At 44.2% G+C, this 11431-nt stretch overlaps 1 protein-coding gene across 8 annotated transcripts in view; it reads left to right on the forward strand.

The window, feature by feature from the left end:
- Window positions 1-3228: 3228 nt before the first annotated feature.
- Window positions 3229-11431, forward strand: part of LOC123514107 (hemicentin-1-like) — a 314035-nt gene continuing 305832 nt past the window's right edge. For all 8 annotated transcript variants that reach the window (XR_006677523.1, XR_006677525.1, XR_006677522.1 and 5 more), the window contains exon 1: window positions 3229-3379. The gene's annotated coding sequence lies outside the window, so the exon portion shown is untranslated. The remainder of the gene's footprint in view (window positions 3380-11431) is intronic.

Genomic DNA, 11431 nt, shown 5'->3' on the forward strand with positions numbered 1-11431 from the left:
GGTTATGTTACTGCTCGTAATGATGTTGCTGCTGTTATAACTATCATTGCTATTGTTGCTACTGCTGCTTTTACTATTACAACAACAGTCACTATTGCTACTACTACTAATACTACCATAAGCAGAAGTATGACCATTACCCTCCCGTAGCTCCTCCTGGTGACAAAAGTGTTGTTGTTGCCAGGAAGAATAGACTGAAATGACAGATGGGAAAGATAAACAGACACACAGCTTCGTTTTACTCTAGTCATTCTGTGTGTGTGTGTGTGTGTGTGTGTGTGTGTGTGTGTGTGTGTGTGTGTGTGTGTGTGTGTGTGTGTGTGTGTGTGTGTGTGTGTGTGTGTGTGTGTGTGTGTGTGTGTGTGTGCGAGCGATGGGTCTCATGTTACACAAACGGTATAACAGCTTTAGTTGAGTTACGAAATTTACTTTTAACTTCATTCATACGAAACCAAGAGACTAACAAAGCGAGAACATTTGATATCATGATCTCACCAAATGATGAAAAAAAAAAGTACATTTCCTTCTTCCTCATTCAAAAAAAAATCACAAATATTTAGTAACAACAAGATTAAAAAAGAAAAATCAAGTAAAGTCCTTCCTGTTGAATGAAGACAGAATAATCCCTACATTTCCTTTGGCTGAGTTTCGATATTTTTCTTCTCTCCTCCTATGAACATTTCTATGCGTACAGTATTGAAAGTTCCCAAATGGCAGTGATAAGCGTAATGGACTAAGGTTACTGCTTCCTGCATTGCCCATTTGTTGAAGTGGGTCATTGAGTTTTGCTTTAAAGGAATAGTTTAAGCAAATTTCAAACACTCTTGCCTTTAATGGGTCAGCCGTGTCCGAAGGCAGTACTGTACCATTACCATCATCATTACCATTGTCACTGTTATTACTCTCATCAAGATAGATACAGACACACAGAGCTGTAAAATAAGAGCACCATTTTTTTTTTTCTTCTCTCTCCAAATGTTATCACTAGAACTATCTAAAAAGTTATTGGAGATACTGTACGGTAATCAGTCAGATGGAGATGTTACAAGTAGTAGTAGTAATAATAGTAGTAGTAGTAGTACAAGTAATAATAATAGTAGTAGTAAATAATATTGATAATAGTAGAGCATTAACTTTTGAATAGCTAAGCGCAAGACAGAGGTAGCTCTACCACCACGTAATATCTGTCTTTATTTGTACTTAACATATCTTTTCTTTATGTTTAACTAGAGAGAGAGAGAGAGAGAGAGAGAGAGAGAGAGAGAGAGAGAGAGAGAGAATAAAATTGCGGTTCTCACGAGGTAACTTAACCCGTGACCATCAAAACTGTAGTAGTAAGAGGAAAAGGACAGCAAATCAGAAGGCTGCAGGACACTGTTCTCCCAAACCTACCTCGCTATGGACACTTTCAAGTTAAACATCAGAGTAGTTTGATTTCACTTTTACACATATTTCAAAAATCAGTTTAATTGTATTCTCATTTAAACTCATTTGCAAAGTTTTTTCCCCTATGAGAGAGAGAGAGAGAGAGAGAGAGAGAGAGAGAGAGAGAGAGAGAGAGAGAGAGAGAGAGTATAATGGTTAATGGGTAGGGTCGCGATGTAAATTAATCCCCCCAAAACTCGCTCCGTGGCCTCTGTTTGGTTATTCTTTCCCGGTGTGTGGATGAATAAAACGATAATAAAGGGGAAGTGACGGAATAAAAGGGACAAAAGAGAGCAGAGGAACATGCAGGAAGGGAGAAGTAGGAGGAAGCCGGAGCAAGAGGAGGAAGAAGAGTAGCAGGAAGAAGAGGAGTGGAGGAGGAGGAGGGGAAGAAGAGTAGGCAGCATTAGTAGTTGTGAGTTTTAAAGTGAAATCATTTGAACACTCTAAGACACTTCAGTTACCTAATTTCATTCTCTCTCTCTCTCTCTCTCTCTCTCTCTCTCTCTCTTTCTGAACGTTCGTGTCGGTACCAATATGAGCCCATTTCCGCCACCACACACACACACACACACACACACACACACACACACACACACACACACACACACACACACACAAACACACATAATGAACGTGGAAATACCGATGTTCCAACCACATCTTCTTGGCGTGTGGGTGGAAGGTTGGTTGGGTAAGAGAGGTAAAGGAAGGGAGGCAGACGGAGAGAAGTGAGGGATGGGGCCGGAGGAAGGGAGAGATGGCGGAATGGGTAGGACAAACCACTAACCACAATACCCCTCCTCCTCCTCCTACTTCTCCTCCTCCTCCTCTCCCTCGTCCTCCCAGAGCCCCGCACGTGGCGTCTCCCTTGATTTATGACTTCATTTAATCGATACACTATTCAAGCAAAGACTCCGGCGCGGTGAATTAATCGCGGATCAGCTCACAGATTTACGGCGCGTGGTGTGATGTGATGCTGCAACGAGAGAGAGAGAGAGAGAGAGAGAGAGAGAGAGAGAGAGAGAGAGAGAGAGAGAGAGAGAGAGAGAGAAAGCTCGTATTCTCAAACGCTTCTGTGCTTCACCCCCATTATTTCAAAAGGCTATATCTAAACTTGCACGAATTTCCTAAGGTGTTTTTATGGTTCTAGAGGCAGATTGATAAGATTTCTACATTATCAACTGGAGCAACACTTTTGAAAACCCCGCTAATCATTTCTGTGGCCTTGGAAAACATTCGCAATGAGAGAGCAAAGCGTTTCTGAATACGGACCGCTAGCGAGAGAGAGAGAGAGAGAGAGAGAGAGAGAGAGAGAGAGAGAATGGGAGGGGAAGTGGATGACATAGGAAGAGAAAAAAAGAGTCGGCCGGGAGAAGGAGGAGACACAGTACCCGAGACTCGACCAACGCGGGTATAAGTGGACTAAATTGACAAGACTTGCGGGTGAAAGAGAAAACGGTGTGTGTGTGTGTGTGTGTGTGTGTGTGTGTGTGTGTGTGTGTGTGTGTGTGTGTGTGTGTGCACCTCGTCCAAACTCCCACGGACGAGGGAATAATTGTTTTTATTGGCCGGCAAACCCGACTCCATCTCCCATAGGACCCGCCCCCCTAAGAGTCAGCTCCCCGCCGCCCCCCGCCGCCCGTATGTTCATTATTAGCAGCTCAATGAGGGTGAGATATGGGGAGTGAGGGGAGCACTCAGCGAGGGGAGGGAGGAGGGAGAGCAGAGGTGGGTAAAAGGGAGGGAAGAATGCGCAGAAGTGTCGCGCAGTGGAGGGGTGGCTGAGGGAGGGAGTGCGGGGTGAGAACTGTCCGAGTCTGAGGAATGGATGATAGTTCCTCGCGGGCTGCCAGGCGACCAGCATCCCCCGAGGCGGTGCGCTGTACCCTCGCTGCTCCTGTGTGTGTCCAGAACGAAGTACAGGAGCGAATCCCAGCATATATTCTGAAAGGTGGTTCATTTTAGTGTTGAAACAATTTCTAAGTTACCTCGAGTGTGTGTCCGTGTCCATGTGCGTGGCGATGTACCAAGGAGGACATAAGGGCATTCAGAAAAAGACCTACTGCAAAATATGAATGAAGTGTAATCAGTGAGTGACGAAACTGGTGGTGATGGTGGTGGACCTGGTAGTGGTGGCGAATGGTGACAGTGATGCTGGTGGTGGAGATGGTGGTGGTGGTGGTGGTGATGCCGGTCGTGGCTGACAGTGAATTATTGATATATTTGACATCAGTGTATGTGTGTGTGTGTGTGTGTGTGTGTGTGTGTGTGTGTGTGTGTGTGTGTGTGTGTGTATTCTCGTAGTGACCTTGAGAGGCAATAACAATGTGATGCGGCCCCAGTTAAGTGCCCTGACACAGCCCAGAGAGGGAGCGACGGCCGCAGAGGGCGTGGCGGCGAGATCCCAACCGTGACCCGACCGGAACACACAGGCCAGACTCATCCCTCATTACCGGTGCATTCCACTGATGTGCCGTGACTGACACCGGAAGCACCGCCACCCTCCACGCCTTCCTACATGGGGACCTACTGAAGGTGCGAACGGCAAACTGCAATGCTCCCTCCGCTGGCCCCCGCTCACCATTGTACCAGATTAGGACTAGCGTGTTGGTGCTCTTCGCCACACACACACACACACACACACACACACACACACACACACACACACACACACACACACACACACACACACATGCCGTTGAGTTACAATTCATTATATTGAGTTGGTCCATTTTTTTCGGCTTTTATTTATTTTTGTTGTCTTTTAGTATGTGTGTGTTCTTTTGTTGAGAGGCAGCCACCCGTCCATCGCTGGCTGTGTGCTGATGATTCACAACGTAAAAATGGTGAGGTTTGTTGTGTTGTATTATTCTGGCGGATAGGAGAGGGCGAGTCTAGGTCGAGATGGGATGGGCTGGGCTGGACTAGGCGGGTTAGGTTAGGTTAGGCAGTCAGTGCATGGCAGCGGTGGTTGGTGGTGTGAGTGACAACCATAAACGACAAAATCAGAAAATAAAAGGGCAACCACGAGGACAATGGCGTGACGTTCCTTACTACATCCTTTATGCCAGACGTCACACCACCACAGTGCCTCCTTTGCTATAAGGAAAACATATTTCCAGACAGACAACCTTTCGTGTCCCACTGTCCGAACACACAATAATATCTTGAGATTTTTCTGTTTTTTTCTCTGCAATTGTAATGTACATCGTTCGATATTTAATAATTCGTAAGATAGTGCACTGTAGATTTGGTGCTACTTGAAATTCCATGTGAAGAAACAGAAACAGGACACCCACCCACACACACACACACACACACACACACACACACACACACACACACACACACAACTGAAGTACCACAGAGGACTGGACTAACACAACACACTAACAAACAGGCAGGCGCTCACCACAAAGAAAATAAACACAGCAAAACACTCAGAGGAATAAGAAGAATGACATATACATAATTGATAAGGGCATGTGGGTTACTCCTGTGTGACTGGCCTCAGTAAACGTCGCTTAGAGGCACTGAATGGGGGAACCTTGGAAGCCTACAGTCCCGGAGGCTGTCAGCGCGTAAGGGAAGGAATGACAGCCAGTGAGAGGGATGGGGGAGTTGAGAGGACGATTCGAAGGGGAAGGGACAATCAGGAATAAATAAAAGAGTAGAGAGAGAGAGAGAGAGAGAGAGAGAGAGAGAGAGAGAGAGAGAGAGAGAGAGAGAGAGAGAGAGAGAGAGAGAGAGAAATGAATATTTTAAGAGAAATAATGTTAGAGGTAAAATGTTGCCGAATACATATTAGAGTTTTCGGAACAGGTATCGAGGCACAGAAAACAGAAAATGCACAATTGAAAGAGAGAAAAAAAAAAAAAGGTAGAAAAACATGAAAGAAAAGTGCGCTAAAGACGAAAAAAAAAGGGGGATACACAATATGACACACGATAACTGACACTTCAAAAAATACAAAAGAAAAAAGGAAAAAAAAAAAAAAGGAAACACAAAATGACAAACGATAACCAAAACATCGAAAGAAAAAAAGAAAAAATATGGAATAATGATAGAAAGATACAGTGAAAACAGTAACATGAGAAATACCCGCATTTTTTTTTTTTACCAAACATTTTCCGTCACCTGCGAATGTAACTTTCCCAGTGGTAATGAAATATAGTAGCTACCGAAACAAAGGGACCGCCGTGGTACAGTGGAAACATGCGTGCTTTGGGGTCCCAGGGGTCTCGAAGTGCACGGGTTCGAATCCTGGCCACGGTTCGAATGTAGGTTGGTCTTCCATACTAAGCTCAACGGTGTTCTAACGGGTGGGCTTTCAGACAGGAGGTACCCCAAAAAATACCTAATTCAGCCCATAAATTCTCGTGAAAACCCCATATGCTATAAAAAAATCAAGGTAACAACCGTGATCGAACTGGAAGCACACAACACACTCACCGCGACAAACCAAATTAACAATCTGAGAATGGAGGCGACAAGAGGAGTGAATAATTTTGGTCAGGAATGAATGGAGTTGTCACCGCTCTCTCTCTCTCTCTCTCTCTCTCTCTCTCTCTCTCTCTCTCTCTCTCTCTCAAGTCAGACGGTCTGTCATTTATGCCTTTCGTGTATTTTACATTCATCGAGAGAGAGAGAGAGAGAGAGAGAGAGAGAGAGAGAGAGAGAGAGAGAGAGAGAGAGAGAGAGAGAGAGAGAGAGAGAGAGTCGACACACATCCTAATGACATCCCAAGGTCATTCTACTGAAGCGTAATGAACAGAGAGAGAGAGAGAGAGAGAGAGAGAGAGAGAGAGAGAGAGAGAGAGAGAGAGAGAGAGAGAGAGAGAGAGAGAGAGAGAGAGAGAGAGAGAGAGAGAGAGAGAGAGAGAGAGAGAGAGAGAGAGAGAGAGAGAGAGAGAGAGAGAGAGAGAGAGAGAGAAGCTGTTGATAGATGAGGACAAGAACGTTTCTACTCCTATAGAAATGATGTTGTCGTTATTGATGTTGCTGTTGTTGTTGTTTTGTTGTTGCTGTTGTTGTTGTTGTTGTTGTTGTTGTTGTTGTAATTGTTGTTGATGTTGTTGCTGCTAGTGGTGGTGCTGTTCCTGGTGATAATGGTGGTGGTGGTGGTGGCGGCGGTGGTGACTGGGTATAATGAGGGTCATTAACATGGCGATAATAGTAAAAATAATCTCGTATCAGCGAACATATATTTTGGTGGTGGCTTTGATGGTGGTGGTGGTGATGCGTTGCTGTCGTATGGAGGGTAGACGTAGCTGTTAGTGGTGGTGGTGATGGTGGAGATGAGTGCTGTGGTAGTGGCTGTCTAACAAAACTGTTGCCGCTGTAAGTCAGGCCAATTGGGCAAAATTGCACCTCCGCTTGTGAGAGAGAGAGAGAGAGAGAGAGAGAGAGTGTGTGTGTGTGTGTGTGTGTGTGTGTGTGTGTGTGTGTGTGTGTGTGTGTGTGTGTGTGTGTGTGTGTGTGTGTGTGTGTGTGTGTGTGTTCAATAATCGTTGTCCCTTGATTGCAGTTCATTTGTATAATTTATCAAAACACCTCAAAATTATCACATTTAAATAACTATCTCTCTCTCTCTCTCTCTCTCTCTCTCTCTCTCTCTCTCTCTCTCTCTCTCTCTCTCTGCTTCGATTTGAAACACACACACACACACACACACAGAGAGAGAGAGAGAGAGAGAGAGAGAGAGAGAGAGAGAGAGAGAGAGAGAGAGAGAGAGAGAGAGAGAAACGTAAATATTTAGGGGATGTGTTTAGTTAAACCTTAAAATATCCACTTATGCAAGTAGTGATGGTGGGAGGCCAAACAGAGGGGGAATGAAACTTGTAAAGAGAGGAAGAAGAATAAGGAAGATCAGAAAGAAGGAGGAGGAGGAGGAGGAGGAGGAGGAGGAGGAGGAGGAGGAGGAGGAGGAGGAGGAGGAGGAGGAGGAGGAGGAGGAGGAGGAGGAGGACGAAGACTGAGAAAATTGGTTACTCCTTTGTGTGCATACTAAATATAATTTCTGTGTTATTCTTCCTCTTCCTCTATTTCACTATTTGTCTTCCGACTTTATCTCTTCTTTCCTCTTATTTTTTTCTTATTCTTGCTCTTCTTGTTCTTTTTTTTATCATATTCCTCTTCCTCCTTTTCCTTCATCTTTTGTGCTTCTACTCTGCAACTCTCTTCCTTCTACACCTTCTTATTTCACTCATTACTTCTTTTCTTTTCTTCTTTTTCTCTCGTCCTTCCTCGTTCCTTAATCCTCCTCCTCCTCCTCCTCCTCCTCCTCCTCCTCCTCCTCCTCCTCCTCCTCCTCCTCCTCCTAACCCCTCCGTCCCCCGTTCCTCCTGCACAAAGTTCCCACATGAGCGGCTCGTCTTCAGTTCCCGCCAAGAGACGCCGACAACGAGGACTTAATGGCTCCTTAAATGGCTGCGATCTCGGCTTTCCCGCAGCGTGGGGCGTAACGAGCAGCCTAGCACGCACGCACGCACGCACGCACGCATGCACGCACACACGTCCACAGATAAAAATGAAACATGGAAGAACGCACTTGCACGTATACACACACACACTCACACACACACACACACACACACACACACACACACACACACACACACGTTGATATTCCCACGGCAATGTAATTAATTTCAAGCAAAGCTCTATTATATATGCAAAGCTATATATATCCGTACAATATTTTCTCTCTCTCTCTCTCTCTCTCTCTCTCTCTCTCTCTCTCTCTCTCTCTCTCTCTCTCTCTCTCTTGGAAAAGCGTCTTTGGGGGAGGAAAGCGTCTTAATATTTCTAACTAATTAAAAAGTGTTTCCTAAGTAGTAAAAAAAATAACAGCAACTATAACAATATATAAGAGAAGAAATAAGAAATTCCGCTAATATAATTCAAGTTTACGAATTCCATCTTTGGCCATTTTCGTAGCGGCGAGGTTCCCGTGTAAACAGTGAGCGGTTCGGAGGAAGCTGTCAATCAATCTATTTGGAAGTTCGATAATCCCTCACTCTCCACCAATCTCCTTAACCAAAACGTAAGCGCCCAAGCACACAGGTCTTTCCTTCGCCACTTCCTCCTCCTCCTCCTCCTCCTCCTCTTCTTCCTCCTCCTCCTCCTCACTCATTCCCTTCCCACGATTTCTTTGGCCCTAAATCTTTATTTTTGTTTTTCTTCTTTATTACCGATGACAGTGGTTTTGATGCAGCGTTTCTCCTTATTTTTTCTTGTATTAGTGAGGAATATGATTTTCAATATAAGTATCACAGGGAAGAGAGAGAGAGAGAGAGAGAGAGAGAGAGAGAGAGAGAGAGAGAGAGAGAGAGAGAGAGAGAGAGAGAGAGAGAGAGATTAATTACGTGCATATATGTACATTTTTTTTACTTTTTCTTTAGTTTTTTTCTTTTCCATTGTTTGTTAGGCCAGATGCTTCATAGTGGCCCGGTGTCTATGCTAAAATGTTCAGCAAAATAAATATCTAAGTTGCATGACTAGCTATGTACTTTTAATGTCGTATTCATCTTGCCTTTCTTTTTTTCTTCCCCTCTTGCTTGTCTTTATTTATTTTTTTTCAACCTTGTGCATGTTTAACATAAGCCAATACTTACATCTTTCTCTCTCTCTCTCTCACACACACACACACACACACACACACACACACACACACACACGGCCCGGTAGCTCAGTGGTTAGAGCGCTGGCTTCACAAGCCAGATGACCGGGGTTCGATTCCCCGGCCGGGTGGAGATATTTGGGTGAGTCTCTTTTCACGTGTAGCCCCTGTTCACCTAGCAGTGAGTAGGTACGGGATGTAAATCGAGGAGTTGTGACCTTGTGTGTGGTGTGTGCCTGGTCTCAGGCCCATCCGAAGATCGGAAATAATGAGCTCTGAGCTCATTCCGTAGGGTAACGTCTGGCTGTCTCGTCAGAGACTGCAGCAGATCAAACAGTGAAACACACACATACACACACACACACACACACACATCACCCTCCCTTAATCTATGCTACAAAATCCCTCCCACACGTAGATGCAATTACACTCACTCTCCATTTCAAACACACAGAACTTGGCTCAAAATACACACAATTATTACACACACACACCCACCCACACACACACACACAAATACATACAAACACACACACCGAACACCTCACCACTTCCTTCACCGCCCGCACAACCTACACACCACCGCATCCCCAAACAGAAAGAAGCCTTCCTAACCCACACCTGAGGCCGTCAAAAGAGAAATAAATAAACACCTGTGTCCTCTCATCTCCCGCTCTCCTTCAGCTACCTGCCCTTCACTTCATCTCACCCCACACACTCTTACCGCTAAACTAGTACGCGGCAGGTGATCTCTCTCTCTCTCTCTCTCTCTCTCTCTCTCTCTCTCTCTCTCTCTCTCTCTCTCTCTCTCTCTCTCGATGTCACATATACATACACCATATTTTGTTTATTTATTTGGGGACAGGTAAATACTTGTAACTTTTTCATTTCCGGTTTGTGTGTGTGTGTGTGTGTGTGTGTGTGTGTGTGTGTGTGTGTGTGTGTGTGTGTGTGATGCACCTTCACGGAAAGACGGAAATAGAGAGAGAGAGAGAGAGAGAGAGAGAGAGAGAGAGAGAGAGAGAGAGAGAGAGAGAGAGAGAGAGAGAGAGAGAGAGAGAGAGAGAGAGAGAGAGAGAGAGATTGATGTTCAGAATAAGTTTTCAAATTTTTATAAGCTTTTCACTCTTATTTGACACATGGTTCCTTCATAATCAAGTGTATACTGTGACACTGACACTTTCCTTCCCTCAGCCACCTCTCAACATTACACTGACTACATACTACGAAACATACTCTCTTCAACCTCTTTCTTGCAGGTCTTTGTAACTGTTTTTGTTGAGTGGCTTTAGAGCAATTGAGATGAGTCAGATTATCTCAATATTTTCCACGTTAAAAGTCTTATTCTTCACACGACGTTAGTAGTAGTAGTAGTAGTAATAGTAGTAGTTGTTGTAGTTGTTGTTGTTTCAGCAGCTCGAGTTAACTTCTTCCATCTCTTTCTATTCAATACCTCCTCTTCTTGTAGTCCGAGTTTTTTTTCAATTTCCATATTGAAAATGCGTAATGATAAATATATACCTAAAAAGATCAATAGAATAATGAAAATACCCTTGAAAACTTCAGTTGCTTAACCATCACTATTATTCCAAAAAATACTCTTAAAACTCAAATAACTGTAGATAATCAATTCACTCGTTAAATATCCTTCGAAACCACAATGCCAAAAAAAATATCACTGAAATGCCCTTAAGTAACAAATAGATAACAATAAATAAAAAAAATCAATAACTTCCACACAATCACATCAAGAGAAACAAAGATTAGACTAGACAAGGAAACATTTAGGCAATCTTGACAAAAACTTAGCTACGATCACCACTCAGCCCAATCCTCCAGCGCCACCTCAGAATGATATCCAGTAACCTTGAGCTGGACACGGTGGAGAAGGACGTGCAGGGCTTATCTGACCAATGGCACAGAGCAGGAGCGGGTCGAGGGATGAGAGACGAAGGTTATCTATAGCGATGACCTCAATAGATCGCCGGAGTGCGTGATAGAGAGGTTGGGAAGGAGGAAGAGGGCTATAATAGTACTGCTGTTCTGAGTAAAGTACTGAAGAGTGTTGGTGATAGGGAGAGAGAGAGAGAGAGAGAGAGAGAGTCAGTAGGTATTGTGATCACCTCGTCAGGAATATAAATGAAGGAAGTCTTTTTTCTTTATCCCTGAAGAAAAATGTAGGTGAAAAATACGAGATTTCCTTCACGCACACAAAGCTGAGGCAAAGTTTTGACTCGCCTGAACAAAAAATCATCAGTAACACAAGCACGTCTCTCTCTCTCTCTCTCTCTCTCTCTCTCTCTCTCTCTCTCTCTCTCTGCTTCCTGCCTCCATTCTGTTCTGTCATTCAAAATAAAACTAAAAAGAACAAAAAACAAAACA

This window comes from Portunus trituberculatus, chromosome 37 (genome assembly GCF_017591435.1).
Source record: "Portunus trituberculatus isolate SZX2019 chromosome 37, ASM1759143v1, whole genome shotgun sequence".
NCBI lineage: Eukaryota > Metazoa > Arthropoda > Malacostraca > Decapoda > Portunidae > Portunus > Portunus trituberculatus.